The sequence below is a fragment of the Zootoca vivipara genome, chromosome 12 (assembly GCF_963506605.1).
Source record: "Zootoca vivipara chromosome 12, rZooViv1.1, whole genome shotgun sequence".
NCBI classification, from domain to species: Eukaryota; Metazoa; Chordata; class Lepidosauria; order Squamata; family Lacertidae; genus Zootoca; species Zootoca vivipara.
Genome location: NC_083287.1, coordinates 26,483,636 through 26,505,940, shown reverse-complemented (window position 1 = coordinate 26,505,940; position 22,305 = coordinate 26,483,636). Strand labels below are relative to the sequence as shown.

General features: G+C 43.0%; 1 long non-coding RNA gene across 2 annotated transcripts in view; it reads left to right on the top strand.

The window, feature by feature from the left end:
• The window catches only part of LOC118092001 (uncharacterized), a 46,299-nt gene that overhangs the window by 11,891 nt on the left and 12,103 nt on the right, over nt 1–22,305 (top strand). For both annotated transcript variants that reach the window (XR_009558389.1, XR_009558388.1), the window contains exon 2: nt 6,647–6,740. This is a non-coding gene — a long non-coding RNA (uncharacterized LOC118092001). The remainder of the gene's footprint in view (nt 1–6,646; nt 6,741–22,305) is intronic.

The window sequence follows — 22,305 nt, the reverse complement described above, 5'->3', positions numbered from 1 at the left end:
TGGTTCGATCAACGGCATCTTCAGACAGAAACTGTCAGGTAGCAAGTGAGCAGCTTGTTTTGCTCCAGGTGGGCATCATGTTATTTGTTATATTGCCCCCTAGTTTCTGCATGTAGAACTGTTTTGATTTCTCCATTGTTGGTCTGGTAGCATCTGATCAAGCCTCTGTTATCATGCCATGCTTGGTTTTCCTGTGTCATACATCTAACCATGCTCAGACCTCGGGGGGGGGGAACACCCTCCCTCTTGCATTGTTATCTGTGGCCTGGGGACCTGGCCTCGCCGTTATATTTGCACGTCATCCATAACCATTTCATGTAGCATATACATTAGTATACATAATATACATTATACATTATATAACACCATACTTTAAAAGCAGACACACCCCTCAAAAAAGAGCTCTGGGAACTGTAGTTTGTTAAAGGTAGATTTGTTAAAGTAAACTACACTTCCCAGAATTCTTTTTTTAGGGTGTGTGTGTGTTTAATTTATGGTGTGTATGCAGCCATGATTAGATTCACCCATTATTATTATTATTATTTTACACCTTCATTCAGAAGTTTACCATTCAAGTTGTGCCCAAGCGATCAATAAAGTTGAAAGTGTGGATTTGGGTGTGAGTTTAGCTGACCAGATAGATGCACAGCCTAACCTGCATCGAGACCAGGTTGCTTCTGCCACCAGTAGAGTAAACGATACTTGTTTGCAGTAGTCTAACTTTGATATAGGGCAGCTTCTGACTGATATCTAGACAGCTACTTGAGTAGGAAGCATTCTTTATTTCTTTTAAGGCAGTGGCATGGAGATTGATGACCCCTATAAAACCTAAAAAGGTCACCCAGATAAATTATTATTTATTGTTATTAGGGAAGTTTTTAATGTTTGATATTTTATTGTGTTTTTAATATTCTGTTGGGAGCCACCCAGATGGGTGAGGTATAAATATGTTGTTGTTGTTGTTGTTGTTGTTGTTAAAATTTATATAAAATGGGACCAGGCACCATAAACTGGGACATTTTGTCATTATTTAATAAATGTACCACTCCACCTTTCTTAACATATAGGTAAGCCAAAAAATAATTTTTGACTGAAAAAAGCCATTAGTATAAAAACTTTAAAAGACCATGTTGAAGAAGGCCAGCTATCACCAGGATATCCACATGAAACAGCCTTTGAAAATGAGGAGGTGTTGGCCTCTTTATAAAAAGCCTGCAATATCAGAGAATGGTAAGGCTTCCTTAGCAGTTAAACCTATTGGGGGGGGGGGAGTTATGACATAAAAGATCCATAGGTTGGGCCAGGGTCCCACACAATGCTCTAGAGCAGGGGTGAGCAACCTTTTTCAGCCGTGGCCGGTCCACCCTCCCTCAGACCATGTGGTGGGCCAGACTATTTTTGGGGGGGGGGGGGAATGAACGAATTCCTATGCCCCACAAATAAACCAGAGATGCATTTTAAATAAAAGGACATATTCTACTCATGTAAAAACACGCTGATTCCCGGACCACCCGCGGACTGGATTGAGAAAGCAATTGGGTCGCATCCGGCCCCCAGGCCTTAGGTTGCCTACCCCTGCTCTAGAGGGTGCTGGGCCCACATGCACATCATATATTTAAAGTGCTATGTTACCACTTTAAACAGACATGGCTTCCCCAAAGCATCCTGGGAATTGTAGTTTGTTAAGGGTGGTGAGAGTTGCTCGGAGACCCTTATTCCCCTTAAAGAGCTACAATTCCCAGAGTTCCCTGTAAAGTGGAATTGATTGTGAAAACTCTGGAAAATGTAGTTCTGGAAGAGAAATAGAGGCCTCCTAAAATCTGTCATCACCTTTACCAAACTACTGCTCCCATAATTCCTTAGGAGAAGCCATGACTGTTTCAAGTGCTATTATATACAGTAGTTAAATAGAACGGAGCATTCAAAGTTTATTTACCGGTAGTTCTTGAGCATCAATAGAACTATAAATCCCTCTGCTGGTCAGTTTATTGCATTGCATGTGTTAATCCCATGCAAGCAGCAGGTTTTAAAAAGTTAAATGATGGAAAATGCTTTCACTCAATACGGAGTGTTGCTTGTATATGCAAAAGCCCATTACGAATTGTAGGCTGAATTGTAGGTGGAGTAGGTGAAAAAAACAGAGATTTCAGCAAGGCAACATTTTGAACAATATTCTGGGTACTCAAAAACTGCATTTGGCTAGCATTCTGCTATATTATTATTATTATTATTATTATTATTATTATTATTATTATTAGAATTTATATACCGCCCTATACCCAGGGGTCTCAAGACGGTTCACAAAATAAAATTATGCTAATAATAGCAGCAGCATTAACAATATAACTTGGATGGAAACACAGCATGTAGATATTTTTGAAACCTGAAGAGGTATATAAATGATTTTAAATAGGTCCAGCAACAATTCAATGCAGCCAATGTAAGCGACATTTCTAGTTGCCAGAGACTTTGTGAGGTGCCAGATATTGCTCAACAATTGCTGCTGAGGCAATAGCGTAAAGGAGAAACATACTTTCAATGGTACAAAATAAGGAATATTTTCTAATTTCCCAATAAATAGAGGTATGTCAAAGGTGCAGCCCGGACACTGAGATCCAGTGCCGAGGGCCTTCTGGCGGTTCCCTTACTGCGAGAAGCAAAGCTACAGGGAACCAGGCAGATGGCCTTTTCGGTAGTGGCACCCACCCTGTGGAACCGCCCTCCCATCAAAGGTCAGAGAGATAAACAACTACCTGACATTTAGAAAATATCTAAAGGCAGCCCTGTTTAGGGAAGTTTTTAATCTGTGATATTTTAATGTATTTTAATGTGTGTTGGAAGCCGCCCAGAGTGGCTGGGGGGGGGGGGACCCGGTCAGATGGGCAGGATAAACTCAAGCTCATATCATGTTAACTCAAGCTCAAATCATGTTAAAAAACTGTGCTGGTATTCTCTTTTTTAAAAAAATGTAACGTAGAAAGTACCCCAGAATTCCATACGCTTACTTCACTAGAAAGTACTTATTCACATAATACATAATGAATTCATGGAATTTGTTGCCACACAATGCTAACTGCTAGTTTAGGTGGTTTCCAAAGAGATTAGACAAATTCCCAGCTATTCATTTTCATTGCCATATGCAACATATGATTTCAGAGGCAGTGTATCTTTGACCAGCAACAATGGGAGAGATCTTTTTCTTCATTCCCAGCTTGCAGGTTTCCCAAAAATGACTGGTTGACCACTGGGGAAAACAGGATGTTGGACTTGATGGACTTTTGGTCTGACCCAGAAGATGAAGAACCTATAGCTAGTGATCGGTGAATAAGTTAGTTTCACTTTCTGTCCATTTTTCATTTTTCCAATCTTGAATTCAGTTCTCTACATTTCAATAGTACCTTGAGAATTTTTTAAAAGTCCTTTTACAAATTCATCAGCATTTTAATGCAAAAGTTTTAGTAAAGTTTATCTTAGACTGTACCACTTCAGGTTCTAAATGTGTACGTATGTTTTAATGCCCCCTTTGAAGGCAAAATTCCATATAGAATCCTTGAGAAGGCTGAGTCCTTCTCAAAGACATGCTAGTCATAGAATCATAGAACCATAGAATTTTAGTGTAGGAAGGGACTCTCAGGGTCATCTCGTCCAACTCCCTGCAATGCAGGAATCTTAGCAAAGCATACATGAAAGATGTCCATCCTGCTTTTAAAGCTCTAAGGAAGGAGAGTCCACAACCTCACGATCGAGTCTGTTCCACTGTCAGATAGCTTTTACTGGCAGAAAGCTCTTTCTGATGTTTAGTTGCAGGGCCGTCTTTAGCACATCGGGCGCCCTGGTGCAGGGATCCCTCGGGCGCCCCCCACCCCAACTCTTAAAAAAAACAAACTCTGCACGTCCAGCTCTTCCCCGTCTCCCCCGAGCCGGAAGGCCTCGGGGCGATGCCTCGGCCAGCAGGGAGAGCCCCGCTCCTGCAGTCCGGAGCCCTCCCCCGGCAGCGTAGGCCAGATGGGCGCCATGGAGCCAGCGGGGAGAGTCCTAGACTGTGGGAAGGCATCCAAGCCTTCCCGCCAACAGGAATGCCAATGAAGCGCAGCGCCGGGGTGAGGGATGACCCTGGCACTGCAGAGTGGAACAGGGTCCTGGTGCCCCTGCTCCGCTCACTTACCTCCCTGAGCGGAGATCCTGAGCGGCGCGGCTGGCGGAGGGAAAAGGGAGGCTGCCGCGCAGCTCCTCCACTTGCTGGGGCGCCCCTCAGCGCCCCCCTGAGTGCCCAGGCGCCCTGGCGCCCCGCGCCACTGGAGTCAATGGGCGAGCCGGCCCTGTTTAGTTGGAATCTCCTTTCTTGTATTTCAAATCTATTGGTTTGGGTCCTACTCTCCAGGGCAGGAGACAACAAGCTTGCTCCATTTTCCATGTGACAGCCCTTTAGATATTTAAAGATGGCTATCATATTTCCTCTCAATCTCCTATTTTCCCGGCTAAACATAACCAGCTCCCTCAACCATTCCTCATAAGGCTTCGCTCCCAGACCCTTTCCCACCTTGGTTGCCCTTCTCTGCATATGTTGCAGCTTGTCAATATTCTTCTTAAATTGCGGTGCCCCCAAAAGACAAATATGTGATCTGCCCCTTATATCCTAAAGCAGTACGACCGAAACAACAAATTACGCACCTAGTCCTGATGAACAGCTCCTATGTTGCAGAAATATTGAAAGCTACCATTGTCATTGCATCTATTGCAGTGATGTGGAATATATAAATCTCATCATATAGCAAAGATGCCAGCCATTGGGGTGGCATGTCCTCAGTCTTGTTTGTAATTGGCATCTGCGTTGTACCCCTCTCGAGTCGTGCTTCAAAACAATGCTGTCTAACCACAAGTACTATCTCTGAGCAATAAGTAAAATATAGCCATAATATCAAGCCGGTTCTCAAACTCTAGGTGGCAGCTTATTCCATCATTTTTTCTCAGATGAAAGCATCAGTATGAAAGCGGTAGTATGTATACTATAGTTTATGCTTCTGACTGTTTATGAAAAAGTAAAACTATGGAAAAAAGCATGGCAGTCTGAGTTACAAGCATCAGTTTAATTTGTACACATTATGTGGCAAACACTACAAGTGCTACTTCAGGGTGGGTTAGAACAAGGCTTTTGGCACAGTATATTTACTGTGAACCTAAGATTTTAGATCAGGTGTGAACAAGGTCGATGAGGATCTGTTGGTAGTTTTTTGAGCAATTCCCCACCCACTAGACCTCCAAATCTGGTTGCTAAAATGGAGAAAGCTGGGGAGAAACTGAGTGCATTTGCAGTGTAGAAAGACAGTGAACTGTGCTCAGGGAGGGGCCATATCTCAGTGGAAAAGCATCTGCCTTGCAGGTGGAAGGTCGCAGGTTGAATCCCTGGCATCTCTAGGTAGTGTTGGCATTGTCTGAAACCCTGGCCAGTCAGTGCAGATAATATTGTGCAAGAACAGAGGAACATTAAAAAAAATTGTGCAAGATGGACCAATGGACTGACTCAGTACAAGGCAGCTTTCTATATTTCAGATACTGAAAACAAATCCTGATCGGACCTTGCACTCGGGCACAACTAACACAATATTCCCCACATCTGAACGTGCCCTATAGAGCCCATCACAATTCCTGTTTCAGCTTCCCTGCTATTTGATGAAATATACTGTATGTCACTGTGGTCTAAACCACTGAGCCTCTTGGGATTGCCGATCGGAAGGTCAGCAGTTCGAATCCCCACGATGGAGTGAGCTCCCATTTCTCTGTTCCAGCAGTTCAAAAGCACACCATTGCAAGTGGATAAACAGGTACTGCTGTGGTGGGAAGGTAAACGGTGTTTCTGTGCACTCTGGTTTCCGTCACAGTGTTCCATTGTGCCAGAAACGGTTTAGTCATGCTGGCCACATGACCTAGAAAACTCTCTGTACACAAATGCCGGCTCCCTTGGCCTGAAAAGCGAGATGAGCGCTGCAACCCCATAGTCACTTTTGAATGGACTTCCCTGTCCAGGAGTCCTTTACCTTTTTACCTTTACCTTAGTAGCTGTAGTGTTGAAAATACCTCACAGAGTACTTTGCAAAAAAACCAAACTTTTCTTCTTTTTGTTGCTTCATGAGCAAGGCTCAGAGCATTAGTTGCTACTGCTTATTCCCTATGTGAGATCATAATCCTTGCTTTTCAAATATCTTAATCTTTTTTCCATTGCTACCAGCTGGAATGTCAAAAACAAAGGATTACATCTCCACTAATGGAAGGCTTGCTCTCTTTCTCACAGTATTCAATGGGAGCTGTGAAAATTTGGTGCCACTGATATTACAGTGAAAGTTGCCCAGGAATATCTAGTGGCATTCAATGATAGTCTAGCCTGACACATTGTGAATTGGGCTGGCTCCTGACAACCACACTTGCCTGGAACTTAATGAACTCAATAGGTTATATCCAGCATGAGTCTTACTCAGAGTAGATGCACTGGGATTAATGCACAGGACAAATTTTATTCAAATAATTCAAACAAAGTGTACTCTGGGTGTACTCTGAGTTGGTTACAACCTAGTATGTGTGAGTGTGTGTGTTTGAAGATATAAATATTTTCACTGACTTCTAACTTGAAGGTTCTCACTTTGACTTTTAGGCTTACAAGACTTAGGAGCAAGTGAAGGACCATCTACTCACATATGATCCTGTATCAGATGCCCAGTTCCAGGTATCCGCTTCTGGGTCGTAAGGTAGGTTATGACCAGCAGTACAGCCTTTGCAGTGGTGGTGCCCCGGTTCTGGGATGTTATCCTCAGGAATATTCAGCTGGCATCAGTGCTGTTGCCTTTCAAGCACTTAGTGAATACATTCCATAGCTGCCAAGTTATCCCTTTTTTACAGGGATTTTCCCTTATGCTGAATAGGCTTCCTCGCGAGAAAAGGGAAAACTTGGCAGCTATGATACATTCTTATGTCCTAAGCTTTTAATGATTAATTTTATTCCTGTCGTTTTCCTTTTTGCTGTTTTTTATCAATGTTTTGTAGGTTTTTTGTGCTGCTTTCATCTCCTGTTTTGTTGCAATCTTTGATTTTCTTTTTATGTTCCGGACTGCCTCATTTTGCTAATTATCTTCAGCTGAAAGTCCATCTAAAAAACTCTTAAAGAAAGAAAATAATTATATGAGGAAAACATTATGAAATAATACCAGCAATATTCTGTTTGCTCTCACCTGAAAGAAGCCAAATCTGGGTAGCAGAACCTAGAACATTTCATTGGTCTAGGGGAAAAAAGAAGGAGCATGCAACGTTCTTATCACTCAAGTACTGTTATTATCAGTAGCCCCTTAGTCATGTTGTTCTGATTCAAAATAAGCCATTTGTGGCTTAATAAGCTTAAAATTTTGAAAACAAACGTAGAAAGGGTGTATAAACAGGATAAAGATCTCAAGGAAAAAGTGAGGCAAAGCTTGTAAGCATAACAGGAAGTGGATGTGACACACTGGAACTTAACACTAAGGCTGTTGCCTATAAAAAGCTACATTTATTTCATAATTCTCATGTCACTCAGCAAGTGTTTCCTCTTTACTCCAGAGTATTATGAAACTTTCTATGGATTTGGATGTGGCATTCATACAGCTCTTTCCCGAAACCACATGCAGCACACAATGTATCCTTTGAGACAAAAGGTTGCTAATTCAGACTCAAATAAATGCCTGCAATAAAGTCAGTAAGTTGGTCCAAGAACCCACTGAGACCACAATCATAGCACCTTGTTCCTTGTGCACAGTTCTGGTTGTTGTTGTTTTTACTGTGGTTTAAGCCTTAATTAATTAAGCTTAATTGCAAGAGCTGATAATGAGCATCAACTCTGAGACTTGACACTTTTGAGAAACTCCAAGAGCAAGAACTGATTGGAAAGAAGCATGCATGCTTACTACTGTCCTGGCTCTCAATGGATGAAGAACTCAAACTTGGATTATGGTTTCTGACAAAATCTTTAATGCTCAAATCAGAATAGTACATAGGCAAGGCAAAGGTTAGAGGCCCAGCAAAGGAGAAGCATATTTAGACTGGGAAAGACAGGAACTTCTTCCAGTGTGCTGGGCCTGAGCCATCTGCTCAGAGTGGCATCTCCATGTCTTAGGTGACAGGGGAGGGGACAACACAGGCTCAGAGCCAGACTTGTACCCCAGCACCTCCTATGCAGGTGGAGACTCGCTGTTAGGGGAAGGTGGTTGGGAGAGTTCCTGTGGAGCCAACTGATCATGGCTGATGCCTAACCCACCTTCTTCTCCCAACAGTCTTCTGAGTCCCTCTCTGGGGTCTGATTCTGTGCCCCCATCTTCCTTTCCATACAACTCTGAAACCTCCTGAGGACTAGGCGAGGTCTGGCTCAACCTATTAATTCTCTCCCCGGGTTCATCCAAGTCCAGCTCCTCAAGCATCATCCTGACCTGACCAGCCTCTCCAGGACATTCTCATGAGGCTCATGACAACTACCCACTCTAGATTTTATCTTAGCATAATTTTAGTTAGGTCAGTAACCCTGAAAAAACTGACCATGGTATCTTGTTGGCTTAAAGTTCAGGCAAGAAACTGGAGACCAAAAATTCAATAGTTTCTTTCGGAAGTGTTTTTTTTACTACAAGGCTTTTCGCTGTGTTTAAACTTTCTCACTGTCAAAACACAGTTTGTTCCACTTGTTCTCTTTGCTATAGAAACAAAGCAAACTAAGAACTATTGTCTGTCCTTTAAATGGAATTATTTTACAGCCTTTGGGATCTTTCACATGATTTCTTTGTATAAACTGCTACAGTGTGATAGTTGCGCTTTTTAATTCATGTATCATTTCCCCTTGTTTCCTTGAGTCTTTAAAGTCCACTCCATGCACAGATGTCGCAATGCATTTTTAATTGGTAGGGGCATGTGTCTTCGAATTCAAGGAGGATTCCAGCTTTTTAAATATTGAAGGCCCCCCATGCTATGTACACACACAGTAATCACTGGAAGCCATTGAGGTGATATTGCTGAAGGTAGACTAACTTAAACTGGTTTTGCAAGGACTTATAGCAATCGAAGCTGTATCCCACAGGAGCATTATCAACGCTGCAGCAATGGACACACAATTGTCAATCAACTCCACAACCGATTGGATATTGCCCATAAAAAGCAACACCTACACACAATGTGCCATGCACACTTTTAGGAACATATTGCTTCTGGGTGAAAATGACTGGAGTGGAATCTGATAGTAAATTACAGTCTTGATTATCCATGGAGCAGTGTTAGATAAAATGTAGTAGGCAGTTACAGCAATAATATGTTATTATTTACCATATATCCTGGTCTTCTGCAGTTGCACTTGGAAGGGCTTACAAGAAAATCTACATAGGCATACATAAAATCCAATTAAAAACAGTCATTTAAAAGCAATTAGTCAAACACATTATGGCTGCAACATGCTTACCTGGGAGTACCGTGGTACCTTGGAAGTTGAACGGTATGCATTCCAGAAGTCCGTTCAATTTCCAAAATGTTTGGAAACCAAGGCTTGACTTCTGATTGGCTGCAGGAAGCTTCTGCAGCCAATCAGAAGCCACGTCGGATGTTTGGGTTCCAAAGAACATTCACAAACTGGAACACTCACTTCCGTGTTTGCAGCGTTCAGGAGCCAAAACATTTGACTCGCAAGGTGTTCGGGAGCCAAGGTACGAATGTAAATTGTTTAACATAGCTGCAACTGAGGCCACAGCCAATTTCATATGTCAAGTGTTGAAAGTCTATCAAAACATTTTCAATTTCTGTGAAAAAGCGCTTAGAGAGTGGAACTGATGCAACTTAGCTGGAAGGACATGGTGCCACCACTGAAAAGGCCTCTTGCTCATGCATTGAGAGAAAGGCTTCATACGTAGGTCCATTTTGAAGCCCATCCAGCTCTGCATTGGGACCAAGTGTTCCTTAAGATAGTCCCAAGCCACTAAGGGCTGCCATGTGAAACCTAATACTTAGCACAGTTGTTGTTTAAGGCACATGCAAGGGACCTATAATAAACCATACTACATGTAATTATAATAAGTGTACATATCTGCCTTGCTCCAGCAATCCTTTTTCCTGCCTGCAAGGCATCTTCCATTCAGTAGACGAAACAAATTTGTGCAGGGAGAATTATTCCCAGTTACTCTTAGCCGAAAAAGGCTTGAAGAGTTAAATACTGTCTCATCTTCTCTCATATCCACCTGGCCAGTCTTTAGTCACGGAGGTGAAACCTAATCAGGACAGAGATCACGTAGCTTGTGGAAACTCAGCTTTAAATTACTAGGCAATGTTACTTGGTTTCTTTTCAGAGCTGAGCCAAAGGGAAGGTGAGATTCATCAGGTGTGAAAAGCCAGTCTCCTTCTGGTGAATGTCTGGGCTGGGGAGAGAGGTCCTGTACAAGGGGATAAATTCTTCTCCTAGAGCAAGAGTGGGCAACCTTTTAGCCTGCAAAGACTATATCCAATGGTGAGAGGTGCTCAGGTACGCTGCATGTCAGTGGCGTACATCTGCTCACAAAAATTCACCTAAGTGAGGCATCCCCAAACTCTGGCCTTCCAGCATAGTTGCATTGAAAAGAGACAGAATTTATTTCAGTGAGGACTTCAGTGGGAATGACTGGATTGCACGACTGTGTTGCCAATGAATGAAACTGCATTGCTCTGCCTACATTAATTACTGGCAGGGAGCATCTTGAACACGCATCCCCAAACTGCGGCCCTCCAGATGTTTTGGCCTACAACTCCCATGATCCCTAGCTAACAGGACCAGTGGTTGGGGAAGATGGGAATTGTAGTCCAAAACATCTGGAGGGCCGAAGTTTGGGGATGCCTGACCTAAGTACACGGCTTGACGGGGAGGAGAAGGGCAGACCAATCTCAACCCCAGAGGGAGGGCAGAAGCCAGACCAGTTCTTGCTGTCAAACGTGAGGAAGGGCAGACCTCACTTTGGAATGCAGGCATTGTGCTTGTGATAGCTGAGAGCTTTCAAGAGGAAGCATCACAGTCCGTATCCATTCCCGTCTTGAATAGGACACCTCAGGAGCAGCCCATCCCATTTTACTGTCTGGGGTGAAGTCTGGAGTCTACCAGAGCCTCACTTACTGGGAAGCAGTAGTGGCTTCCAGTGAGATCTCACGAGCTCTCATGCAAGATCTTCAAGATCTCATGAGAGTTCTCGTTCTCGTGTGGGATTTCTCCACCCGAGGCGGCTGCTTCAGTCTGCCTCATAGGCAGCCCAGCCCTGAGAAACCCATTTACGGCAGGATATGGAGCCAAGGGTGGCAGAGGTGGCAGGGAGCAAAGAGTAGCAGCAGAATCCTCTGACAGCTAACAATCCTGCTCTATTTACTGGTATTTCTTTAATATATGTGTGTTTCATATGGAAAAGGACATGCATTTTCAGACCATTTTTATAAACAAAGCAAAAAATGAAAAGGCAGAAATATGACAGCAGTAGCATGGTAAGAAAAATACGGAGTCATTCTAGTTCTTAATTTATTTATTTTTTAAAACACCTTTGATATAGGCAGAGACGTAAACATGCTAATGCAGAGCTAATGCAGTGTCTCCGATCACTGATTTGTTTGTCTGACAAATGGGTTGGCTGACCTGGCCTGTTCTAGATGGGTTTGTAGAGACGCAGAGCTTACAGTCCTTCAAATGTTACTAGACTACGACTCCCATACCTTGATTATTAATGTATATTGCATTCCCTTTCATGTGGAGATTTGCTTGGCTCCTTCCCTGCTGACAGAAATTGAAAACGTTTTTCTTGAAAAAGGCTTTTAAGATCCAGCTCTGCTGCTGTTTTTAATTATTTCAATTGCTACTTTTGATGGCTGTGCTATTGCGTCCATAATGCAACCTGTGGCTCTCTAGATGTTGCTGGACTCCGGCTTCCAGCATTCTTGGCCATTATCCTTGATGGCTAGGATTCATGGACATTAGCATCCAACAAAATCAGGGGGGCCCAAGTGAACCACCCCAGTCTTAAAGGAACAGATTCACAGTTTTAGGACACTCCTAGAACTAGGGGAGGTACAAGCTGCAATCGCTCCAGACAGAGACAGTCTAGCAATTCTTTTCCATAATCTTGCAACCTTCAGATTAGAGTGTTCTAGTGCTATGGTCCATGGGGTCACGAAGAGTCGGACACGACTAAACGACTAAACAACAACAACAATGCTTTGAAGACAGTTCAGAGACTGCAAGAATAGCAAGATCATGATCAGATGCTTCTCCTTCAGGTGTCTCTGCCATCTGAGGAGAGACGAGTAGTTAGTGCCCACTCTGGTTTTATTATTTTTATTTATTAAAACACTTATATACCACCGTTTATCCAGTTTGGATCTCAAGGCAGCGTGCAACATAAATCAATGCATTTTTAGAATTAGGCAATCAACAGTTTTTAAAAGGCACAGCAACAACACAGCCCTTTTTATCTATGTTGCTTCTATCTGTTCTTTAAAAAGTCAGTCTTCTATTCCGACCATATATTTTGATGGGGTGTTGTTGTTCTTGGGTTGTTTGTTTGGAACAGGCCCTGAAAATATTTGCCTATTTGTATTAAAGGCACATTAATCACTCTTGCCTGTTTTATTGTATTTTAAACATGTTGTAAACCAGCTTGGGAATTCCAGTTAGTAGGAGTGCAAATAATCCAACAGCATAAAATAATGCAAACCCCTTCACTCTTTCTCTTCTTTTTGGGCATACGTAGAGGAGAGCAAATGTGCTCTGGTTACCTGTGTCACCACTAGTCTAGAAAGCAGTGACCTTATTCTGACTGGGTATGCTTGCCTGCAGTGACACCAGCAGACTCACTACATAGAATCATAGATTATAGAGTTGTAAGGTACCCTGAGGATCATCTAGCTCAACCCCCTACAATGCAGGAATATGCATCTGCCTCATATGGGGATCAGACCTGCAACCTTGGAACTATCGGCAAGATCATACTAGCACAAGGAGAGAGAGAGAGCATTGTGCATTTGTGTTTGCGGTATTGTACCAAAGCAACAACCTGTGAAATACTGACCGTGGACAGCTGGATACAGTATTTTTAAAAAGGGTAGACGCAAGGGCTGCTCTAAAAAGTCAGCACAGCCAAGATCAGGGATGAAGAACCTCTGGCCTTTTCAGATGTTGACGGATATCTTCCATCATCCCTGACCATAGGCTGTGCTGGCTGGGCCTTGCATATTATCAGTTCTCAACCAAGTCCATCAAAAACAGAAGCCTCGTGGGACATCTTTGTCTTCATACTTCCTTGTCTTTCTTGATCAGAGGTGTCTTGGCTACTGGGGCTACTGGCGCAATGCGCCAGGGCGCTGGCCTCTCAGGGGCGCCCCAGCAAGTGGGGGAGCTGTGCAGCTTTGCCGGCGGCAGGAGTTCTGGAGGGCACAATGGAAGAGGTGGAGGCTGGAGGCTGCGCCTCCCAGCATCAGCTCCATAGCTGCCAAGTTATCCCTTTTTTAAAGGGATTTTCCATTATGCTGAATAGGCTTCCTCGCGAGAAAAGGGAAAACTTGGCAGCTATGATCAGCTCACTGCCCTCGTCCGCCTTCTCCATGCCGTGCCTTTAAGCCCAGGGAAGTGCAACCGGGGGGGGGAGCCAAGGGGGGGCTCGAAGAGCCCACACAGCTGCCATTTAGGCATTGCAGCCTCTCCGATGGGGCCATGGCAGGGATCTTGAGAGGGGCGGGCAGGCCGAGCCAGGAAGGTCAGCAGCAGCCGTGCACATCTTAAAGGGGAAGAGCACGTGCGTGAGCTGGAAAGAATTGCTCCCTTTCTCCGCCCATGCGCCTGCTGCTGCTGCTGCCACCGCCACCCAAGGGTCGCACTTCTTGGTCCTTCAGTGGGAAGAGCCAGGCTGCTTCCCCCCACACCACCCACTTCTAAGAGGGCCTTGGGGAGGATTACTTGGGTGCGGGGGGAAGGGGTCCCGGGGAAAGCCTTGTTAGTCTGTTGCAGCAGAAACACGAGTGTATTGCGGCGCTTGTTTTAGAAACATCAGGAATGTGCCTCTGTGGATCAGGCTTAAATTCTAGGCGTTAAAATGTGGGGGTGGGGGGTGCGAGGGATCCTTGCGCCACAGCACCAGATAAGCTTAAAAGAGCCCTGTTCTTGATAGTGCAAATAATAATAATAATAATAACAGTAGGACATTACTAATAGGTGGTAATGAATGTTGCCCATAACAGATCACGGTAATGAGGGATTACGAAAGAAGTTTGCAGGAAGATGTGGCACAAGCCCCTCCTACAACTTGAGGAACTCTGCAGGTTATCATCTTGTGCACTAGTTCATTATATTGTACCATTTGTTTTTAACCTTGGCTTGTCCCTAAGACATCTGCTCTGCTGTGATTAATAATGCTGATAGAAATAAATTGTTGAAGGGCAGTGCTGCATTGCATGACTAATTACCCTCCTAAATTATGTGTTCATAAATGGGCTTTTTTTAATATCAAAAAACACATGCACCGTGATCCACACATACAGAGAGAGATAAATGAAACCTTGCTAAACTGCCAAAATTCAGAGCAGCAGCAGCACACTTGCCGAGGTGACTTTACAATGGGAGTCCTTCACTTTTTTCCACATACAGTGGTACCTCTACTTATGAATTTAATGCGTTCTGAACGCACATTTGTAAGTTGAAAAAAATTGTAAGTCAAATCTCATAGGAATGCATTGAGAGAAAAAATTCGTAAGTCGAAGCAACCCTATGTAAAAAACAACCCTATGTAAAAATTCGTAAGTAGAAAAAATCTAAACCGCATCCAAGATGGCGGATGGAGCTCCATTCGTAAGTAGAAACATTTGTAAGTCGAGTCATTCGTAAGTAGAGGTACCACTGTACACTTTTTTAAACCATACACTGCCCTTCATTCAGCCTGGGTATTATTCCCTATCTTCCAAGGTGAAAAAGAGTACCTTCATAATCAGAATGAGAAAGAATAGGTGGAACACAATTTTGTATTGTTTCACGTTCCTGCCAGGAAGTATTTAGTTGAGCAAAGCTAGGCTACCAATTTTAATGGACAGAAACTGGGGGACCCAGAGGAGTGTGTGTCAATAAATAATTGCTAAATTCTTCCATAAAGCATAAGACCTCCAGGGTTAGATGAATATGTTCCTATGCTCCTAGCCTTGAATCTCAGCATGTCAGCGCTACCCTCCATTTGTCCTGTAGCAGAAGCCTTCAATGTTTCCAGACCCTGGACACACTTTTAGACATGCATTTGGTGCCTCCACAGGAGGCAGTGATGGTCACCAACCTATAGCAGATGACTTTAGAAAAGGATTAGGAAATTCATGGAGGATAGGACTACTGGGCACAAGGGCTATGCTCTGCCTCCACAGGTGGAAGCAACAATGCTTCTGAAAACTAGTTGCTGGAAACCACAGGAGGGGAAAGTGCTATTGGTTCAAACCCTGCTTGCATTTGGTTGGCCACTGTTATAACAGGCTGCTGGATTAGATGGGTCACTGTCTGCTGAAGTCCAGTGCCCCATCCCACTAAGTGGAAACACATCACAAAAGAGGACGGAGGAGGTTTGCATGAAATTGGCATATGCTAATTCACAGGCTATAGATGAAAATTGTGAAATAATTGTTCTAATTAACAAAGAAATGCAACATATCTCACCATAGTGGGGGGGAACCTAGACCCATATTGTGATGTTCGTGCCCGTCAGTACCCTCAACCTCTTTCCCCTTAGCACTGCCCACTCTCCCTCCGGAGGCTGCTGGGCTGCTCTATTACCCGGGGAAGGGTCTGGCTGTACCTCTATGGCTCGAACGGGGTTTCAAAAGCACTTCTTTAAACCGGTATCGCTGCCACCACCCGGGAGGGTCCCCTTACAGACCTCCGGGACAAAGAATACACGTTCCGCCTGGTAGAGGGCAAAGCAGCCTAGGACTGGGTTTAGCAATGCGACCAGAAAGGACCAAAATCCACAAGAAATCTCTTAACTATTTATTATAAAATAGCATAAACAAAGTAACATGCAACAGTTCTCAAATAAAGGGAATACAAAGATAAAACAAGAAAGGAATAGCTAACTTACAAGTACAAACTTAGAATAAGATTGATCCAAGACTGCATCTCTCCATCCCGGCAAATTGCAGTCAAGAGCCAACAGCAGACCTCAGTCTCTCTCGGGCTCTTTGAAGACGAACAGGACAGCAGTACCTTGCTGGGCCATTTTGCAAGACAAAAGGAACCAAAGAAGCTCATCTCTAACAGACTTAAATCCCCAGAACTCTTAAGGTGTTCCACGTGGGCTTATGGATCATTATCCAATCTACGTTAGAGTTGAGGTTTGAATAATCCAATCAAAGGACCTACAACCGTTAGTCTTGTCAATCAAATAGAGGCTACACAGATGTCTTGTGTTTACCCATTAATCAACCTGCAGGGCAATTAACGCCTTCAGTTCTCAGAGCACACCGGACAGAGTTTCCTCCCTAATTTCTTATCGCACAGGAATGGGAGATTTCACAGCTGCAAGGTTACACGGGATCAAAGGAGTCAGAAATCTTTCTCTTAAGGTTCAGAAGTTTACTTTCCCAGGCCATTCTCCCTCTCGATGGCCAAAGTCCCATGAATCTCTGCAGTTCCCATGATGCTCTGTGCCTAAATCCATGACACATATGCTTGCTCAGTCTGCTGTACAGAGGCTAACTATCAGCGAATAAACTTCAAGATCACTGATCTCCTTTGTCTTTAAACTGTACTTGGACCAGTAGCCTTTTAAGCAGAGGACTGCCCTCTGTAAAGTAGGCCACCTGGCTGGCGAGGCTTGGGGTTAGGTGAGTGTTTAGCCCAAGATCTGAGTGTATGGGATATATTTTTGAGGGGGGTTGGGAATGGAGTCAGAGGCCCCTCATAAACAGAAGGCTGAACAAAGAAGAAACAACTCTCCAAACTAAGCAGTAAAGCTCAGTGGGTGTCAATCTATTTAGGTGAATGGGGCTCTGCCCCACCAGCTGTAGTCTGCCAGCAGCCTGCCCCACCTGCCTGCCTTCTGACTTCCGACAGCCTGTCAGCTTCCTCCTCCTTAGCCTCGGGCGATGTAGTCGGTGGCAGCTTGAAACGCAGAGGTTGTTTCCCCTGCTGTTCTGTTTTTGTATACAGCGTTGTTTTTGTATCAGCAATTCCTGTTACTATTTTCATTGTTGATTGTTTTATATATATAGTTAAGTTTCTTCAAGATGTCTTATGGGAAGCAGTTCATAAATGGAAATAAATAAAGAGGATCCCATTTGGCCCCACCCAACTTTTGCCTCAGAATCCACCCCACCCCCACCCCCCGGAATATGGCTTCTGGAATCCAGTTGCCCATAAAAGAATGCAAGCCTTTGGGTGGAAAAATGTTTCCCTCAGCCCGATTCTACTCTGTCAACTGTTTTTATTTTCTTGGGAACAGACTGCCCTGTGGTCAGCATTTCAAAAACAGGACAGGCTATCTGTGCAACAATCTGTTTTCTACAGATCACAGTAAGCATCACCGCCATGTGGCCTGGCAGATTGTGCACTCCATGTGGCATGTTGGGTTCTTCACATTCATGCATGTGCATTTCCTTGTTTGTGCATTAGAGATGAAATGCAATTGCCTCGCTCAGGCTGTGTACACCCTGTTGCTTCAAAGCACATTTGAAACATATTCTTCTCCTTCTCCTCAAAGAATTCTGGCCACTGAACGTTACCCTTCACAAAGTTACAGTTCCTAGCAACCCTTAAGAAACCACAGTCCCAGAATTCTTTGGGGGCGGGGGAATGTGCTTTAAAGTAATAGTGTGTGTACACAGCCTCAAAGACTTAGTTTCTAGAGATGCTGGAGAGGGAACTGAACTTTGAGGAATGGCCATTCTAGCCAAGGATCGCTAACAGCATTGGGACAAGCATCCTCAAAATGGAAAAATTGAGTTGTTTACGGGAGACGGCCCCTGCAAAGTAGGGCGGGCCAATTGGTGGAAATGTTCAGTTGGCATCCTTGCTGGTTCCAAGAAGCAGAATATGTGAACTGCAGACCTGCATTGTTTAAAAGGAGGCGAGTGTCTAAGTGGACAATCTACCCTGCTTTGTCTCCTAGCCCCAAATATTCTTGCTTAAGCAAATTGAAAGAGAAGAACAGGAGCTCGAAACCGCAAGCCAAGCTTTCAAAAACAACAACTTGGATTTCTCTTCCCAGCGAACTGCTGTACAATGCGGTACCCATTTCTAACTCTGTAAAAAAAATTCCCCTCTCTGCATTTGCTGCCCCCTCTCTTTAGCCATATGCAGTTGTTTTTAATTATTATGCATGTGGGGGGGGGCACTTATGCCCCTCTATCCCCCAGTCTTCCCACATTGAACAGGAAGGTCTGGTTGCTGCCTATCTCCAGGAAGGAGCTGCAAAAGTGTTTTCAGCCATAAACTGATTGGCCAGGGCAATGCTGGCACCTGCTGTTCCGATGGCAGTTGCTGCTGGTTTTCTCCTACCTGGAGAGTCCACCTCTCTTAGCCCTTCTGGTCCTTGTGACTGTGCTGATAGGAGTGTGACGGGCAGGCCCCACCTTGGTAGGCTGGTGTGCCTCTTTGGGATGAGGGGTTGGGTAGGGTTGGACAGCGCATTGTAGATGGAAAAAAGACGAGGAAGAAGAAGGGAATCCCTATAGGCATTTGTTATTAGTAGTGCTGTGTATTTCATTGTGGGCTGGGGGAATTTTAGCTGAGCACTGTAGCTGATGACAATTGCTGCTTTGCTACTTTTTGTGCTCCCGTAGTAGGAGACTCCTGAAAACCCATCTGGCTTTTATTGATCTGCTGCTTTTAATCTCCGGGTAACTTGTTTCTTGGAGTCTGTATTGCTGACACAGATAGATGATTCTACTATAATTAGAACTACTGAATGAGATACTCCTCCCCACCCCACACCCTGACTTTGGCACTATGTCAGAGAGAGAAGGGGGGGAACTGCTGCTAGCCCCTCCACCTCATTTAAACTAGATGGGATGATTGTAAGAAATCCAGCCTTTCTTTAAATTATTGAGATTTGATTACTCCGGGAACGAGAACCGAAATTCAGATCTTTCAACATACATTGGGAAACTCTGCTGTTAGGCTTTTATCTGCAGCTTTGGGGCCAAGTAGCTTAAGAAAAATGGTAGGTTGGACGGAAAAGAGGGAGAATGACAATGACATCCCTCCGTATCCTAATCCCAAACTGAGGAATTGCTTTCCTGGAATTCAAACATTCCATTAAACTTTACTATTAAAATAGATGTTGGGGGGGGGGTTTGCACCAGTGGGGTATCCATTGGAGCGCTCAGTATTTTTTCCTAGAAAAACTCATTTTAAAATTATTTATTATTTGTTTGTTTGTTTTTTAATCGCCACATTTTATGGGGGAGGTGTTAGGGGGTCACAAGACAGTTGGACATTGTAGTATCACAGTGGGGGACCTAAGGGAACAGTCAGTCTATATATTTGAATGACACTGTTGTGCTCAAATTCATTAGTAACTCAGAAACTGTGGAACTACAGTATGCCTCAGTTGTCAATGGGAGTGGTTATTTAACACAGTATTTTATTTATAAGCCCAGCTTTCACCCCAGAAACTCAGGGAAGTGTGCCTGGTTCCCCGATCCTCATTTGATCCTCACAACATCCCTGAGTGAGGGTTTGAACCTAGGATTCCTAAATCCTAACCTGATATTCTGATCACTGCACCATGCAGAAAACACACTACTGAAAATAATTGTCTTTATTTAAGTGCTCGTTTACTCTGTTCATCTTGCTATGCTTCATGCATATTCAGGATTGAAGCGGGGAAGACTATTTTCTGGGTTATTTCCTACATTCTCACATGTTCTCCTACGATAGCATAGCAGAAATACTAAGCGCTATCCAGAGGTCATTTCTTACCACCCTGATAATGAGAAGTGTCTGCAGTAATCAAAACATTCATAAACACCCTGGTCTTACTGCAACTGAATTAATATTGGCTTCCCTTATGTGTTCCTGGCTTACACTGAAAGGTCCCTATGTCTCCAACGGGCAAAATGTTACTAAGGAGGTGAAAAAATGACTTGCAAATGCTAATGAGCAAATAAAAGTTCTGTCAACTCTTCCAGGAAGGAAACAAAATTAAAGCTTTCCCTAAACACGATCGCAGTTGACAAAACGCTGGATGTTTAGGTGCCAATTATAGCTCTTTCAGAAACTCTCAACTCTTGTCATAACACATGCCATAAACAAGGACAGATTTAGAGGTTCTTCTTGACAGTTATGTGTAGGATGTTGACAGTTGACTGTTAAATTTCAAGTGCAGGGGAAAATTTCCCTCCCTATAGATCTTCGCTTGTTTATTATGAGGGTGTTTTCTTTGCGAGCTCAATCATACATTCGCTGCCTCACGTTCTCAGCGCTTGACATTTCCATTTAACTTTCTTTTTCCCTCGCATGACAATCACTGAAGTGTAGATGGAGGTAAATGCAACCTCCAGTACACTCAAGGGGTGTGAGGATTTCAAAACTTCAGGGTGTTTTCTTCACTTTTCCTTTTGAATATTTAGATTTAGATTTAGATAAAAAATACCCAATTATATATGGGTGGTTACATCAGAATATATGTATTTGACATTATAATGAAAGAAGCTTTGTCAGGAATCTGAAGCTGGGATAATAGACTAGTTCTTTGAGATGCTTTAAGATCTCCAACTATACTTATCATCATCATCATTATTTTAATGATTATTATTAACAACTAATGAACCATTAGTAACTTCAACAGATAATGCCTTTAGAGATGAACAGGGAGTATCCCCCCCCCTGCACAAAATGTTCACTGTGTGTGTGTTTGTGTGTTTGTGTGTGGTGTGTGTCTTATTATGGAGGCATAACGACCAACAAATTACCGGTACTCCTTTACCGCGTGTAACGTATTAAGAGAAAACATGATGAAAATGATGTATAGATGGTATCTTACACCGGTAAAGTTAGCTACGATTTATCATAAACAAGACAATAAATGCTGGAAATGCAATAAACAAGAAGGAACCTTCTATCACATGTGGTGGACCTGTCCCAAAGTAAAGGACTTCTGGGAAATGATTTATAATGAGCTAAAAAAAAGTGTTTAAAAACACGTTTGTTAAGAAACCAGAAACCTTTTTACTTGGAATAGTTAGTGATGAACTACCTAGAAAAGATGTTACTTTCTTTTTGTATGCTACAACAGCAGCAAGAATTTTATTAGCTAAGAATTGGAAAAAAGAAGAAATGCCAACGGTGGATGAGTGGCAGAAGAAGACCATAGAATATATGGAACTGGCTGAGCTAACCAGGAGACTCCGAGATCAGAGGGAAGAAGCAGTGGAAGAAGATTGGAAGAAATTTAAAGCTTATTTAAAGAACAAACGCATTGTTAAATAGTAAATATTGAGGTGAAGAAGGTATAGAGAGATTGTATGTAGATTGTTAAATGTTGAGATTTAGAGATGTATAGATTAATAATGTTAATAAGTCATGAAATAAAGGATAAGTTCATAAAATAAGTTTAAAGGTTTAGAATTAAGGTTAAGTTAAAGTTAACTGAGTTAAGGATTTAGAGTTAGAAACTACTAAAATAAAGTTTTACAATGTAACGCAGTGGAAGGAGGAAGGGGGAAGTCGATAACTAGATTAATACTAAGAATTTTTATGTAACAAAAGATTTTTGGTTTGTTGTGTTTCTTTTTTGTATTGTATCTTTTTTGTACTGTATTGTATTTTTCTGCATTTTTTCTGCATTTTCCTGTATTTTTTCTCATCATTTTTGTGTAATTTGCATTTGGATTTTGTATTAGGAAATGGATTGATTGTTTTTGTTCTTTTATCTTTAAAATTTTTTATAAATATATATAAACAAATTACCGGTACTCCTTCTTGGTTTCCCTGGATCTTCTTGTATACCACACCGCCTTTTCTGTGGAGATTTGTCTGGCACTCTCCTCCTGACAGAAATAGAAAGCATTTTTATTTCTAAAAGGCATTTAATGTCCAGCTCTGCTGCTGTTTTTAGTTATTTTACGATCTGCTTTTTTAAGGTCGGCTGGTTTTTTATTTGTTTGTTTTGTTTTACAGTATTGTAAATTTATTTCCTGAACGCTGGAATGAGAATGCAACACTTCTCCAGATGTTGTTAGACTACAATTGCCTACCAACCATGCTGCCCATACCTGCCAAGTCCTGGACGGAAAAATCCGGGATCGGCAGCCACGTGACACCGTAAGTTGCATGACCAGAAA